Here is a 15,840-nt window from a genome sequence, read left to right as displayed (position 1 = left end):
AAGAGAGCCTATGTTCCCCAGGAGATAACCATCAATCAGTTGGAGACGGTGGTGTCAAACGTCAATGCCAGCCATGGGTTGGGTTTCACTGATTTGGATCTAACTGTGGATGGGCGGAACCATAATAGGGCGTTACACATTGCCATGGAGTGTAAAGGAGCCGTGCTCTCGCACGTGTTGGTTGATACCGACTCCTCTTTAAATGTGTTGCCTAAGAAGGCCCTGGCGAAATTGGACTGTGAAGGGTTGATCTTGACGCCCACGGACCTGATAGTTAGAGCTTTTGATGGCTCAAAACGGGCTGTGTTCGGGAAAGTGGAGCTCCCAGTGAAGATCGGGCCCGAGGTGTTCAAGTCGGTATTCTATGTCATGGATATTCAGCCGGCATACAGTTGCCTGTTGGGTCGCCCATGGATTCATGCTGCAGGGGCAGTGACTTCGACTTTGCACCAGAAACTAAAGTATATATGGGACGGGAAGGTCGTCACAGTCTGTAGAGAAGAGGACATCTTCGTCAACCACCTATCATCGTTCAAATACGTGGAAATGGACGGTGAAGTTGTTGAAACACCAAGTCAAGCATTCGAAACCGTCAAGGTGGAGAATGCTCTTTTTGCCAAAGAAGAGGAGAAGCCGTCCATTTCTTCGTACAAGCAGGCTGCAGAGGTGGTGAAGAGTGGAGAAGCTCCGGGTTGGGGGAAGATGATGGACATCACCGCCAAGGAAGACCGATTTGGGGTTGGTTATCAGCCGGGCCGAGGCTCGTCTGGACAGGGCAGAGGACGTCGTACGTCATTCACGTTCACCAGTGATGGAATGCTGGATCCAGATCACATCTGTATGATGGGTGAAGAAGTTGACAGTGATTGCGAGCTAGATCAATGGATAAAGCCGTGCGTACCAGGGATAGAGATCCAGAACTGGAAGGCTGAAAAGATCATCACTGTCACTCTACGTGAAGAGTAATATTTTCTGTTTTTCAATTTTGTTTGCATGAAAGCCATACGTTTTTCCCGAAACGTAATGGTTCATTGTAAGGGCCACCTCATGTTTCATTTTGCAATATTTGCATCGTAAATAAAAGGATGTTTTTCAATTAAAGGCGGTGTTCCCTGTTTTTCATTTATTTTTGTAGTTTAAAAAAAAACAAAAAAAAATGGCAATGTTTTCATTTTCTTTATTTCCATTTGCTTCGCTCCGGTTCTAAAGCAGTGCATGAATCAACATTCATGCAGATGCGATCTTTCTCCGGATCTCATTGATAACAATCCTGTTACACCCTCGTATGACTTTGACAATCCGATCTATCATGCCGAAGAAGAAGGCGAAGAAGATTGTGAACTGCCGGAGGAATTAGCCAGGTTGTTGAAACAAGAGGAGAAGGTGATTCAACCGCATGAAGAGCAAGTTGAGGTTGTGAATCTGGGTACGGATGAGGTCAGGAAAGAAGTGAAAGTCGGGGCTGCTTTGGAGGTAAATGTTAAGAGCAGAATGGTAGCCTTGTTGAAAGAGTATGTTGATATCTTCGCCTGGTCTTATCAAGATATACCAGGGTTGGATACCGATATCGTTGTGCACAAGTTACCGTTGAGAGCAGATTGTCCTCCAGTGAAGCAGAAGTTGCGCAGAACTCGACCTGAGATGGCCATGAAAATTAAATAGGAGGTTCAGAAGCAGTTGGATGCTGGTTTCCTCGCTGTCACTAACTATCCGCCTTGGGTCGCGAACATTGTGCCGGTCCCGAAGAAAGATGGGAAGGTGAGGATGTGTGTGGACTACCGGGATTTGAATAGAGCTAGCCCGAAGGATGATTTCCCATTACCTCACATTGATGTGTTGGTAGACAATACAACTCAATTCTCGGTGTTTTCCTTCATGGATGGCTTTTGTGGCTATAATCAAATCAAAATGTCGCCAGATGATATGGAGAAAACAACGTTCATTACACCATGGGGCACTTTTTGCTATAAGGTGATGCCATTCGGTCTCAAGAATGTCGGTGCTACTTATCAGAGAGCCATGGTGACTTTGTTTCATGATATGATTCATCATGAAATCGAATGCTATGTTGATGACATGATAGAAAAGTCCCAAACAGAAGAGGGGCATTTGGTAGATCTGGCCAAGCTGTTTGACCGGCTGAGACAGTTCAGACTGAGGTTGAATCCGAACAAGTGCACTTTCGGAGTGCGGTCCGGTAAATTGCCGGGGTTTATCGTAAGTGAAAGAGGAATCGAGGTTGATCCTGCTAAAGTAAAAGTAATAAGAGAAATGCTTGAACCGCGAACAGAGAAGGAGGTTCGTGGTTTCTTAGGTAGATTGAACTACATTTCACGGTTCATATCTCACCTAACGGCCATGTGCGAACCTATATTCAAGTTGTTGAGAAAAGATCAAATGGTCAGGTGGAATAATGATTGCCAAGCGGCATTTGAAAAGATAAAAGAGTATTTGCAGGAGCCTCCGATTCTGATGCCTCCTGTCGAGGGACGACCGTTAATTCTGTACTTGACGGTCCTCGAGGGGTCTATGGGGTGTGTACTGGGGCAGCATGACGAGTCTGGTCGAAAAGAGCATGCAATTTACTACCTTAGCAAAAAGTTTACCGACTGTGAAACAAGATATTCACTGCTCGAGAAAACTTGCTGTGCTTTGGTCTGGGCTGCTCGTCGACTGAGACAGTATATGCTGGTTCATACCACTTTGTTGATTTCCAAGATGGATCCAATCAAGTATATTTTTGAAAAGCCAGCATTGACCGGACGGGTTGCGAGATGGCAAATGATTTTGACTGAATATGATATTCAGTATACCTCTCAGAAAGCAATCAAGGGGAGTATATTGTCTGATTACCTCACCCAGCAACCTATTGATGATTATCAACCGATGAAGTTTGAATTCCCTGATGAGGACATCATGTTTCTCAAATCGAAAGATTGTGAGGAACCGATCCTGGAGGAGGGGCCTGACCCTGAATCCGAATGGATTCTGATGTTTGATGGGGCCGTTAACGTGAATGGTAGCGGTGTTGGTGCTGTTTTGGTTACGCCGAAAGGATCCCACATTCCTTTTGCTGCCCAGCTAACATTTGAATGCACCAACAACGTGGCTGAATACGAAGCTTGTATCCTGGGGATTGAGGAGGCGATTGATTTGCGGATCAAAAACCTTGTTATATATGGAGATTCAACTTTGGTTGTGAATCAGGTTAACGGAAAATGGTATACGTATCAATCTCATCTAATTCCATACCGGGATTATACGAGGAGATTGCTGACGTTTTTCACAAAGGTGGTATTACATCATGTGCCTAGAGAAGAGAATCCTTTGGCAGATGCTTTGGCTACTCTGGCTGCCTTGATTAAGGTGCAGTGGTGGAATCAGTTCCCAAGTGTTGAGGTGGGACGTCTGGATAGACCGGCCTATGTGTTTGCTGTTGACACAGCACCTGATGATGAGAAGCCGTGGTATTATGATATCAAGCGCTATCTGGAGACCCAGGAGTATCCTGAGGGAGCATCCAAGAAGGACCGAAAGACTCTGCGGAGGCTGGCCATGGTGTTTTATCTGAACAAGGATGGGGTTTTGTATAAGAGGAATTTCGATTGGGTTTTGCTCAGATGCGTCGATGACAGAGAAGCAAGCCAATTGATGAAGGAAGTACACGAGGGGTCGTTCGGTACCCATTCCAGTGGGAATGCGATGGTGAAGAAGCTGCTGAGGGCAGATTATTATTGGATGACAATGGAGGCCCAATGTTTCAATTTCATGCGGAAGTGTCATAAATGCCAGATTTATGCTGATAAGGTGCACGTGCCTCCAAATCCGTTGAGTTTGATGTCGTCTCCGTGGCCGTTTGCTATGTGGGGCATTGATATGATCGGAAAGATTGAGCCTACGGCTTCGAATGGGCACTGGTTCATATTAGTGGCTATTGATTACTTCACCAAGTGGGTGGAAGCAGCCTCTTATGCAAACGTGACGAAGCAGGTCGTTGCCAGGGTCCTGAAGAGAGACATCATTTGCAGATATGGGGTTCCCGAAAGAATCATTACTGATAATGGTTCTAACCTCAATAACAAGATGATGGCAGAACTGTGCCAGGAATTCAAGATTGAGCATCACAATTCTTCTCCTTATCGCCCGAAGATGAATGGGGCGGTTGAGGCAGCCAACAAGAATATTAAGAAGATTGTGCAGAAGATGGTTGTGACCTATAAAGATTGGCACGAGATGTTGCCGTTTGCATTGCATGGGTATCGAACCTCGGTGCGTACGTCTACTGGGGCAACGCCTTTCTCGTTGGTATATGGAATGGAAGCCGTGCTACCGATTGAGGTTCAGATTCCGTCGTTGAGAGTCCTGATGGACGTAAAATTACAAGAGGCTGAATGGATAAGGACTCGGTACGAAGAGTTGAGCCTGATTGAGGAAAAGAGGTTGGCGGCCATCTGTCATGGACAATTGTACCAGCAGCGGATGAAGCGTGCTTTTGACCGGAAGGTGCGACCTCGTGTGTATCACGTGGGAGATTTGGTGTTGAAAAGGATCCTTCCTCCTTAAAACGATCGAAGGGGCAAGTGGACACCCAATTATGAAGGTCCATTCGTGGTCAAGAAGGTTTTCTCTGGAGGAGCCTTATTGTTAACGACCATGAATGGCGAGGATTTTCCATCCCCTGTAAATGCAGACGCAGTTAAAAAATACTTCGTATAAGAGACCCGCTGGACGAAAAGAATAAAATAGTCCAGGCAAAAAAGGGGCAGTCCGGTGAACCAGAAAAATAAAAAAGGGTTCGGGCAAAAATTAGGGATAAAAAGAAAAATGTACACCCGGCAAGTCGAAAACCTGAAAAGGCGGCTTGGGCAAAAAAGGGTATCCCAGTGGACTGAAACCCCGAAAGGGCGGTCCAGGCAAAAGAGGGATTCGAACAAACAACTGCGTCCAGCATGATCGTTTTCGCTTTGGTTAAGGCACGTGGATAATCCCCGACAGAGATCAGTCTGAGTCGTCTTGTTTAGAAGGCGGAAAGCACGGAGAGTCTGAGGACATATGGGGTGTAACCGAGTTGGAACTCGATGAGATCGCGGTTTCACATCGCCATTAGGATAGATTTTTCCTTTTGTGCGCAATTACCTCTTTTCAGGAATTGCTTCCTTTGTATTGCTCAGTTATGAGCCACGCCTTTTCAATCAATAAAATGCATATTCAGTAAAATAATTTTGTTTTTATTTTCATTACCGCTTTGATTACAAAAACATCCGTTTATTTTGATAAAGAATCTTTGCATTTTGAGATATGTGGGTCCCTTCCAATGCATGCTTATAAGATTGAAAACCTGAAATCTTATTCGGAAGGTTGAGTGACCTAGGTGTTGAAACTTTGGCACGCCTGGGGCACGTTTTTGTCTAACGATCTCTTTTGCAGGTACTGTTAGATGTTTTCACTCACTTGCAGGTTGTGATGTGAAGTTTTGACAAAAAATCCCCGTGGAGTCCAATCAGGGACAAGGGATTGAGGAATGGTGAAGAGACGGTGAGAGAAGTGTACGACGATTCTGGAGTATTAATCAAGAAGACTCTTCAAAGTCTGAGGATTGGAAAGTTTGTATGAATCCAGGGAGTTCGATCTCCGTGGAGTACGGAGAAGTCGAGAATACAAGGTGATGAATCAGAAAAGTCCAGGCGAGTCGGGAAGCTCTCAAAAGTGGAAAGCTGATATTGGGTTTAGATATGGAATACCAGGGTTCGACGAGTCGACGGGTGTTCTGTGCCATACTTTCCTGGTTTCCCCAAGCAGAGTTGGGATTGTTACCTCCCCAGCAGATTCAAGGTCTGTGTCTTCTCTAGCAGGGTTGGAGATTACTATTTCCCCAGCGGAGGTGTCCGTTGCTAGTTTTTTCCCCCAGCAAGTCAAAGGTTGTTGTTTTCCCCGTAGAGTGTGTTGGTGGTTTCTTCCCTAGCGAAGTCCCCAGGCGGGTCGGGTGCAGAGGAGGTTATCCCGGGCGAGGGTTGCCTATTTCCCAGCAGCAGTGCTATTCCCCAACAGGGTGGAGGTGGGAGTGCTGTCAAGTTCCTCAACAGAGTGCCTTGAGCACCCCAGAAGAGTCCCTTGAGGGGGATACTTTTTATGCATTCATCATGTAGATAAGCATAGCATATTGCATAGCTAATTGCGTAGCATTTCCATGATTATGGAGCATTACGCTAAAAAAAATCATCATGCATCAGCATTGCAAGCATAAGCTAGTCTCAAGCCGTGGTTACTGTTTGAGGATTGGTTTCGCCAGATGGTGAAGATGTTACTCTGAGGAGTTCGGCATCGTGATTCTGAATCAACGGTATTCCCCAGTAGTGCGATATTGGAGGAAGGGTTTCTGTCGGGCGGAGATGGAAATAAAAATCAAAGAAGTTTCGGGGTCCAAAAAGAAAAGTAAAGAGAGAAAAATCCCCAGCTGAGCGCAAATTGTTCGTTTGCTAGGGTTGAATAGAGGACAGCATGCTCATGGCTTGTTATCCCCAGCATGAGTCGTTGGCACGCATGCCGCCTCATTTATCACATTTTCGTATTTCTGCCGACGCCGCCAGGCATGAAGTTGTTTCGGTATTCAGACCGATGTGGCACTCAGGCCAGTTTCCGATTTTCAGATCGAAGAAGTTTCCGACGGACAGGTCAAAGCACTTGTGGCACTCAGGCCAGTTTTCCGGGTATTCAGATCGGTGTGGCGTTCAGGCCAGTTTTCGGGTATTCAGACCGATGTGGCACTCAGGCCAGTTTCCGATATCCAGATCGAAGAAGTTTCTGACGATCAGGTCGACGCACTTGTGGCACTCAGGCCAGTTTCCGATTTTCAGATCGAAGAAGCTTCCGAAGTTCAGATCGATGCAGCTTGCAGCATTCAGGCCAGTTTTCCGGTGTTCAAACCGAAGCGGTATTCAGACCGAAGTGGCATTCAGGCCAGTTTTTCGGGCGTTCAGGCCAATCTCTCGGTGTTCAGACCGGAATTAATACTCCCATATTCCGATGTTCAGTATTCAGACTGATGAGCGGTGTTCAGGCCATGGTAGTTTCTGTGTTACCATTTATTTTGGTATCAAGGTCAATATTTCTTTTCGGTATTCAGGCTGACTTTCTCCGTACCAGACAGATTATTCTTTTGAGATTGCTTCTTTGCCGTTTCTGACAGGCACTGTAATTATTTTCCCAGCGGAGTGCAAATTGTTCGTCTGTTCTTGGTATTCAATCACTCTTCACCCTGATCATCTGAAAGCCGAGGCTATTCATATCGACAGGGTCACAGTGGATTGAATAGGGGCAACTGTAACACCTCAAAATTTGCCCTCCTCTTCTTGGGACTAGCTTAGCATATTGCCTTTCATATCTAGGGCATTAGTCATTGCATATTGCATATCATGTGAAAATAAACAAGTCATCCTCCTAAGTCTTTCTCAGGAGATAGAGAGGTTAAGAGATCCAAGCTTGAAGGGCTCATGGATTGATCACTAGCCATCTGAGGGTTTGTGCTTCAATTAGGGTTTCTTGGTCCTTCAAGGAGTTTGAGAATTATCTTATTGGCAAGGGTACATCATCATCATCATGGTTAGGTCCTTACCCTTAAGGGGCTCATTGTTCAGGCTCAAATTCTTTGGGATTAGGGTTTTGACCTCTGGTCAACCCTAATTAGTTGCATTCTACCAGTCAGGGTTCCTCAACGAGATGGGGTTTATTTTCTTGGATGAGGATCATATGATTATTATGTGGAGCTTACAAGAGCTAGGGGTTCATTTTGGAGCCAATTCCTCAAGTGGTTAAGGCTCAGGCTGATCAGGGCATTTCTAAGTCATCTGTCAACCAGAAAGTCAACAGAAAGTCAACTAAGGGCTAGGAGGTGGAGAAATGAGTTTCAACATCTCATTCATGTTCAAAAGAGGCTTATTCATCATGTAAAATGCATATCTTGAAGAATTTGAGGTCAGATCAAAAGTTTCCAAAAATGGAAAGTGACCTGTAATTGAAAGTTTCCCAAAATGGAAAGTTTTTGATTCAAATTCAACTTGATCTTACATCATCAAATAAGCTTCAAATGAATTTTTGTCCAACATGAAAGTTGAATATCTCTCTCTCCCATTTCCAAAAAGTCCAAGATCATGAATTTATGATGAACGGTTGAAGAGATATGGTCAAATCATTGCCAAGTGTACATGGAACTTCAAATGGCCATAACTTTTGATTCACAACTCCAATTTGAGTGGCTCTTCTTGCATTTTTCTTCTCATGACATGAAGTTTCCAAAACATTCATCACATTTCATGAATTTCCATCATATGATAATTTTCTATTTCAAGTCAATTTTGGAGGGAAAATGGCCAATTTGAAATTGGTGCATTGTATGGACCAAATGCCATTGCTAACATGTGCATGGGAAGATTTTGAGTGAAAATGAGCTCCCATATGGCACTGTTCACGCATGCATTAGCCATGCACCACCAATTTTCAAGTTTTGGTCATAACACCTTATCTTGATTAAATTTAACTAAACTTTGCTTAATTTTGATCAAGAGTGGATTAAGACTTCATATATATTCATAATCATAACAGAATTTGGGGGAATTCTAGATCTAGATCTCAAATTTTTCTCTCCCTCCAAAATTTTCTCCTAATCATAATTCAAATTTTCATCACATAACATACCAATTTTCTTCCATATTCTTGTTCCTTGGTATGGATTTAGCATAGATCAAGCATTGGATCTTCAAGATTGGACCAGAATTGTGCATGTGGAGCTCAAGAACATAACCATGGCATTTGAGATTTAAGCAAGATCTACACGTTTCCAAGCCTCAAATTCTTCCTAAAGCTTCGTCACAAGTGGTTAGGAGTGGATTTGCATGCTTGCTTGGCCTTGGATCTGCAGAATTCAGACTCTGTTCTTCAAGAGGTCAAATTTTTGCATCTTTTAATTCTTGTTTTTATGTGTCTAGTGTTGTAGATCTTTACTCCCTGATCATTCTGATATAAAGAACATAAAAAATGATGCATTATTCATGAAGTTATGGTTGATTAAAGTTTGATACATCAAAATGTTTTTGCTCGATTTGATTTATACATGATGAATTGATGTGAATTATTAGTGGATTCGTGTTCCTCATTGTGTAACGGTTCGAGTGGTATAAAGATTGGCCAATTCTGGAAAATTCTGGAAATTTTGATGAATGTTGTTACTGTTCATTCATCATCTTCGTGAGGAAGATGATGTTCTTCATCTTAGCGACGCCCTAGCGTCTGCGTCTGTCCGTCGCTAGCATAAGGCTAGGGCTTTTCTGCAAAACATCACCGTTTCGTGCCAAGCGCTTCATTTGATTGGCCAGCGCGTTACATAGCTCGATTCCTGGCGCCATCACTTTTCAAATAAATTCCTCTTTTGGCTTTTCCCTCCTAAATTCCACATGCTATGCCATTTTTTTAATTCAATTTTATTTGCCAACTTTAGAAAATCATAACTATTTGAAAAATGATCCAAATGAATCCATTCTTTTTGCTAATTGTTCACATGAATGTCCTCTATTTTTTGGTTTTGATTTTATGATTTTACACTTTCTGGTTTTTGAATGGTGACAGTTTGATTGAACATGTATGCTTTTGTGACCTTGCCTTACTCTTTCTATCATAAAATGCTCAATATTAATCCAATGGACAAGAAATTTTGCATGACGATTCTTGACATATTGATGGATGTTTAAGGCTTGGTTTGGTATTTTTCTCATTTACCATTTCTGTTTTATGCACATGTTTTCATGGTGTGACAATTTGTGTCACACAATTTGATGATCAACTTGTGAAATTTAATTTCCAAATCAAATGACTTCTGTTGATTCTGATTTTTTGTGTGATGATCATGTTGGATATGTTGAATGCTCATGATTTTTTCCAGAATTATTTGAATCATTTCTGTTTTGATTTGGAATTTTTATTCATAATGATCAAATGTGAGCTTTGGAATTGTCTTTGACTTCTCTTGCATATGAAATGGACTTGCTTGATGATTTTGTTTTGGTTCTTTTTAGGACATGTTAATATGTGTTTGAAGTTGCATGGTGTTGAATTTCAGCGCCTGTTTTGAATTTTTTCTTCACCTTTGACCCTAGGCTTTGACCTAGTGGTATGTACTTACATGTGAGCTTTGAATTTCAGGATCAAGCACTTAATCTCCATGGTTGATGATGCTTCATCATTTAAATGTTGATATTTGCTATTGATTGCTAACATTTGCTGTTTTGTAGGTTGATGATAACTCACTTGAGTTTGCCTTAGGGTTTATTTGTTGTACATTGGGATTGCCTGTTTGATATTGACTGTTGTCTGTTTGTCTGAATTCTGTACTGATTGGTTTAGATGTTTCCGCAGGTACCTAAGTTGCTTTAAGTTCATTTGAACTTTGCTTTTCTTTGCTTGTGGTTGGCATGCCACTTAGGTATAATCCCTATCCTCCATGTAGTCTGGAAGACCTGTCATGTTATGTTGGCAGGCACCTGTCTGAAGCCCTCCTTAAGAGGCAATGTTTGTGGTTGTTTAATTTTGTGCCTTGTACATTCAAAGACCTCCTAAGTGAAGAGGCATTGGCAGATAAAAGGGATGTGCAATCCATCCCCTGCTATTCAGTTGTGTCATTCATCTTTCTCACACCCTGTGTTGATGTACTTTGAATAAAAACCCAAAATCTTGTTGTGTCAGTCATGTGGAATAGAGTCCCACATTCGTGACTCCCACACCTTCATTGATTCAAGCTCTCCCAGGCCAGGGATAAGAGCTATGAGGCATAACCCTCATTACCTTTTCATCTGCTTCACCCTAACTCTCAATGTTAGGGTTAAGAGCTCAAAACACCCATTTCCAGTTGGCTTGTTTGTCGAGGTTGACTTGACCCCTTGACTAAAGCCTAGCCTTGTGTGAGCCACTTGTTTGCATATAGTGTGTGTGCTTGCTCTCTTATGAATGCTTGTTTGCTGTTTACTTGCTGTGTGATTAACTTGCTGCCTGTGCGAGTTAGGATCTGTTAGATACCTCAACCTAGGACTATTGTGGATTGCATGACAACTATTAGGCTCGAGTCAGTCTCCCTTTTAGTTTGTTATTTCTCGGTCTCTGGTTAGGAGAAAGTTTCTCCCCTGTTCAGGGGAACTACGTCGCCCTGATCCTCATACCAGATGAGGTACGTAGGCAGGAGATCGTGCGAGATCTCTCCGGGCACCCTATTCTTTTTTGCGTGTGTTTTGCTTGACAGCTATTAGGTCCGAGTTCCCGACTCCCTTCTAGTCTGTGTGTTCAACCCTTTTCTTTTTCAACTCTTCTGCTTTGTGTGTATGTTTGGAGTCTGACGTAAGTCCAGCGATTGGCAGTCGGTTTCCTGTGGGTTATGTGTGTGGAGTCTGATGCAAGCCCAGCGATTGGCATTCGGTTTCCTCGTTTGTGTTTGTTGTTCGGAGTTGGATGTAAGTCCAGCGATTGGCATTCTGATTCCAGTTGTGTGTTTGCTTTGATGTCTCAGCGTCTTTGTGTTGTGTTTTGTTTTGTTTCGGCGTGCGTTAGCCGAACTACGGTAGCTCTGATTCTCATTCCAGATGAGATACGTAGGCATAGGATGCGATATCCTAGCGAGCCCGTTCCCCCCTCTTCTTCCATCTGTGTTTTATTCCAGCGTGTGTGCATGCTTTTGAGCAGTTATTTAGCAACCTTATTCTATTCTTCTGAGCGTGGATCCCGTCGAGTACGACGGACGTGAGGGGTGCTAATACCTTCCCCTTGCGTAACCGACTCCCGATCCTTGCAATCTCCGGTCGTAAGACCATTCCTTTCCAGGTTTACTTCGAGCGTTTCCTTTCCCTCCTTTGGGATAAATAACGCACGGTGGCGGCTCTGCTTGTTTGTTTTTTCCCGCCGGTTGTTTTTCGCGGATGCGACAGGATGGAAACCTCAAAAGGGGAAAAAAGGAGGTTTTTTATTAGTGTGCTTGCTAGGATCTCGTAATCTCGTGCCTATGTATCCTTATGGTGCAATAAGGAAGTTAAAGCATTCGTAGTTCGGGGAACTACGGTTGGTTGGTGTATTTTAGTGAATGAGTGTTTAGATCGCTTTCTAAAGGCTAAATGTTGTCTTGTTTACTCTCGGCAGAGGCTTAAGCACTAGTTTGTTATGCGCGTTAGAAGGAATTAAACCGTGTTCTTTCTGAAAAGAGTTTTGATCACACGGGGGTGACAAGTTGAGTTAATGTATTGAATATTTTATTGGGTTGTTTTCGATTGCACAGGGGCGAGGAAAAGATAGATTTGATGTGCTAAGATATTTTTGTTGGATGACGATTACTCATATAGCCGAGTAAGGCAACTCCTGTCCTAGTAGTCGAGGAGAGGAATCAAAGGCTCTAGACCATTTCGCTTTTCATCCTTAATTGTAAAAGGATTTGATAATAGTTAAGGTGTTTTGAATGGATGACGAATACTCAGATAGTCGAGTAAGGCAACTAGTATCCTAATAATCGAGGAGAGGAATCGAAGGCTCAAGACCATCTCCCTTTTCATCCTTAATTGATTATGAAAATATTTATGTATGATTGGTGTGTTTTAAGATAAACGACAAATACCTAAATGACTGAGTAAGGCAACTCATATCAGAGTATTTGAGGAGAGGAATCGAAGGCTCAAGACCATCTCCCTTTTCGTGTAGTTTATTATGAAAATGTTTTGATTTAATAGGGTGTAGAAGTTTTTAGAGAAATGACAATTATTTGACTAACCAAGTAAGAAAACTCGTATTCAAACAATCGAGGAGAGGAGTTGAAGGCTCAAAACCATCTCCCTTTTCATTTCTTATTACAAAAATGATTCGATTTAATTATGTTTAGGCGGATAAAAATGATAACTATTTGACTAACCGAGTAAGAGAACTCATATTCAAATAATCGAGGAGAGGAGTTGAAGGCTCAAAACCATCCCCCTTTTCATTTCTAAATGAAATGGTATTTAATTGTGATTAGGTATTTTAATTTGATTTGAATAAAAATACTCGATGTTGGATTGATGTTTGAATTGTGTTTGCGAATGAATTAGATTATACTTGGTGTATCAATCATCTACTCGGTTAATTAAAATCGAATAGGTCTCATTGTAAGAAAGCCCAAGAGTAAGCTATGTGAGGTTGATGGTGATGCCAAAACAATCGACTTACGAAGGGTACGAGAAGGTGCTCGACATTAAATAGAGAATTACGTAATTTTTAACGGCTTAACGCGATTATAATACTTAGAATAATCACCGATTGTATATTCTTATAAAAAATAAATTTCAACATACGATTTAAATAGCACAAAAATGTGTATAAACAAATCAATCAAGCAAATGCAATATAATCTAAATTAGTACTATAAACAAATAATAAATTAAATAAAATTAAATAATAATAACAAAAATAAAAAAGGTTAATTACATATATTATTAAACTTCAATTATTTAATCAAAATATTAATTGGTTAAAAAACCTAAAATAACTTAATTAGTTTAAATAAAATTTTTTATATAAAAAACAAAACAAAAATAAATAAATGAATAAATAAATACAAAGCCAATGGGCCTCCCCTTGGCCCAAAAGAAATGACCCCAGTCTGCAAATGGGGGTGTATGGAGTTAATGCAACTCCAAACCTCAAATCGGAGGCCCACGATGCAGGAAATTCCACCTAGGGACGCAGTCAACTTTGCTGACTTAGGGCATTGATTCTAAGTGTCAGATCACTAGATCTGTCCTGGTCAACCGCATCTAATGGTCATGATGCGCTAGAACGTGACAGCGCGATGGACCTTCACACAAAATACCAAAGAGAGGTGGCACATAATCGGTGACAAGTGTCTCATTGGTGGAGACACTTGTCACCACCACAACGGACTAGCGAAACCAACAAAAACCAAAATGAGAACGTAGACCCAACCATTTTCCAAAACACTTCTCTCTCTTCACTCCAAAATCAAAATTTCTCTGCAATTCAAATCACCTTCTCCGATTGCAACCCACCGGAGAAGACGGTGGTTGCCGACCAATAGCGGCGACGCCACCTTCTTCTCCGGCAAACCACTACACAAAAACCCAAATCTAAAAACACTAACCCCTCCTTATTTAGGCTTGTGATTATGAATTTGACCCCAAAATAACCAAAATCCTAACCAAACTCCAGATCGGAAACCCTAAAGCGAAAACCCTAACTCAGACAAAACAAAATTAAACCCAAAATCAAAGGCATCTCAAGCAATTACTAAAGGAACAAAGATCAGCAAAAGGAGTTCTACATCTTAACAATTTCAAAAAGGCAAAAAGAGCTCAAGACTACCTAATCGGAGAGACTCCGACGTGATTTCGGTAACGACTCGAAGGTACATAGTTTCCTCTTCCGATTTCTTTAACGGTTTGCTATCTTCTACTTCTTCTCTGCTTTGGGTTTAGTTTATAGCTCAACCTTGCTCAAACTCTGATGATGAGTTTGAGAGGTTAATTGAAAATGAGCTATAGGGTTTGTGATGGGGGGAACAATTTTGCAGCGTAATGATAGGGTCCTCCTTACATCTGGCGTAGTGGTCTCATTTATAGGGAAAGAATGAGGAATCTAATATGTGTGGAAATCATTTGTTTTCTTTAGATTTTATTTGACTCGTGTGTGAATCTGTTGGGAAATAGGTGAGCTGTAATTTGTAATAGATTAATCTGTTAGAAAGGAAATCCCTGACTTCGTGGGGAGTCCTGAGTGGTATCACCACCACCCTTTGATGGAAATCCAATCTTCATATAATCGTACCTTGCATATAGTTTGTGGTCCCAAACGTATTTTGTACTGAAATGAAATTATCTTTTTAGGATATTAACAAATGATTTTCATATTATGGGGTATTTAACATGTTTAAGTATTGCTCTTTTTATAGGTTATGTACGTGATGGCTTGAGGGCGTACGTTTGAAGCTTCTTCCATTAGTTTAGATTATGCTGTAATTTAAGTCCTAAGATTGTTGTAACAGCCTGTGTGAGGTGCTTGTATTATTGGTATTTGAAATAATTATGCTTGTAAATCCAGAACTTATGGTTCAGTTAATGTAAATTCAAATTAATATCTCAAACCACATGAGTTTGTGTACGAAATCCATGGAAGAAAAAACTCGCTCCTTTCTTATAATCATGTAATGTACAGATCATGAAAAAGTGTGAGTTTTAAATTAAATCGTTCACTAATGTCTAGTTTGCTTTAGTTAACTTAGTTTGAAAAGGTACAAATCTAAAGCAAGAATTGTTCTTAAACCAGAAGTGACACTTATTAGAGCCATGGATTACCAAACACATCAATGATTTCCGCCCGTAATAAAACATATTCATGGCTACGCTTATGGACTTATTGATATGGTACTAGCATAATAGGACTCACTCATGATCCTGATTAAAACTAATACTCCACTTCAAGTGGCATCCTATCAATATATCCCTTTCTTCATACGTATACAAAATCACACTTTCAGATGAAATTGGATTCGCGAAATTCAAACTTTAAGGTGGTTTGGAAATGACACGAATGGTGGTGTGAATCTAAGATGATGTGCCTTCGTGACTTGGATAAATGTCCAAACGAACAGTTAATCAATGTAATGACCATCAAATTTCGGTCAAGTACACATCCACAAGACCACTGAAGAAACGTGCCATGAGACCTTTACTCAGAGGATCCCTGGTGGATCCTAAAACCTAAGTGCAAGCTGGTAAAGTTTCAAAATATGAATTGATAAGGGCTTAAGGGTTATGATGGTTGAAAATGCGT

At 41.5% G+C, this 15,840-nt stretch overlaps 1 long non-coding RNA gene across 1 annotated transcript; it reads left to right on the top strand.

Annotated features, from left to right (window-relative positions):
• Window positions 1–13,910: 13,910 nt before the first annotated feature.
• LOC127106720 (uncharacterized) lies at window positions 13,911–15,173 on the top strand. The gene is made up of 2 exons (XR_007795472.1): window positions 13,911–14,416; window positions 14,960–15,173. It is a non-coding gene; the product is annotated as an uncharacterized LOC127106720 (long non-coding RNA).
• Window positions 15,174–15,840: the final 667 nt, after the last annotated feature.

Source organism: Lathyrus oleraceus, chromosome 7 (genome assembly GCF_024323335.1).
Source record: "Lathyrus oleraceus cultivar Zhongwan6 chromosome 7, CAAS_Psat_ZW6_1.0, whole genome shotgun sequence".
Classification (NCBI taxonomy): Eukaryota; Viridiplantae; Streptophyta; class Magnoliopsida; order Fabales; family Fabaceae; genus Lathyrus; species Lathyrus oleraceus.
The sequence above is the reverse complement of the archived record's forward strand: the minus strand, read 5'-3'. Positions and strand labels throughout refer to the sequence as shown.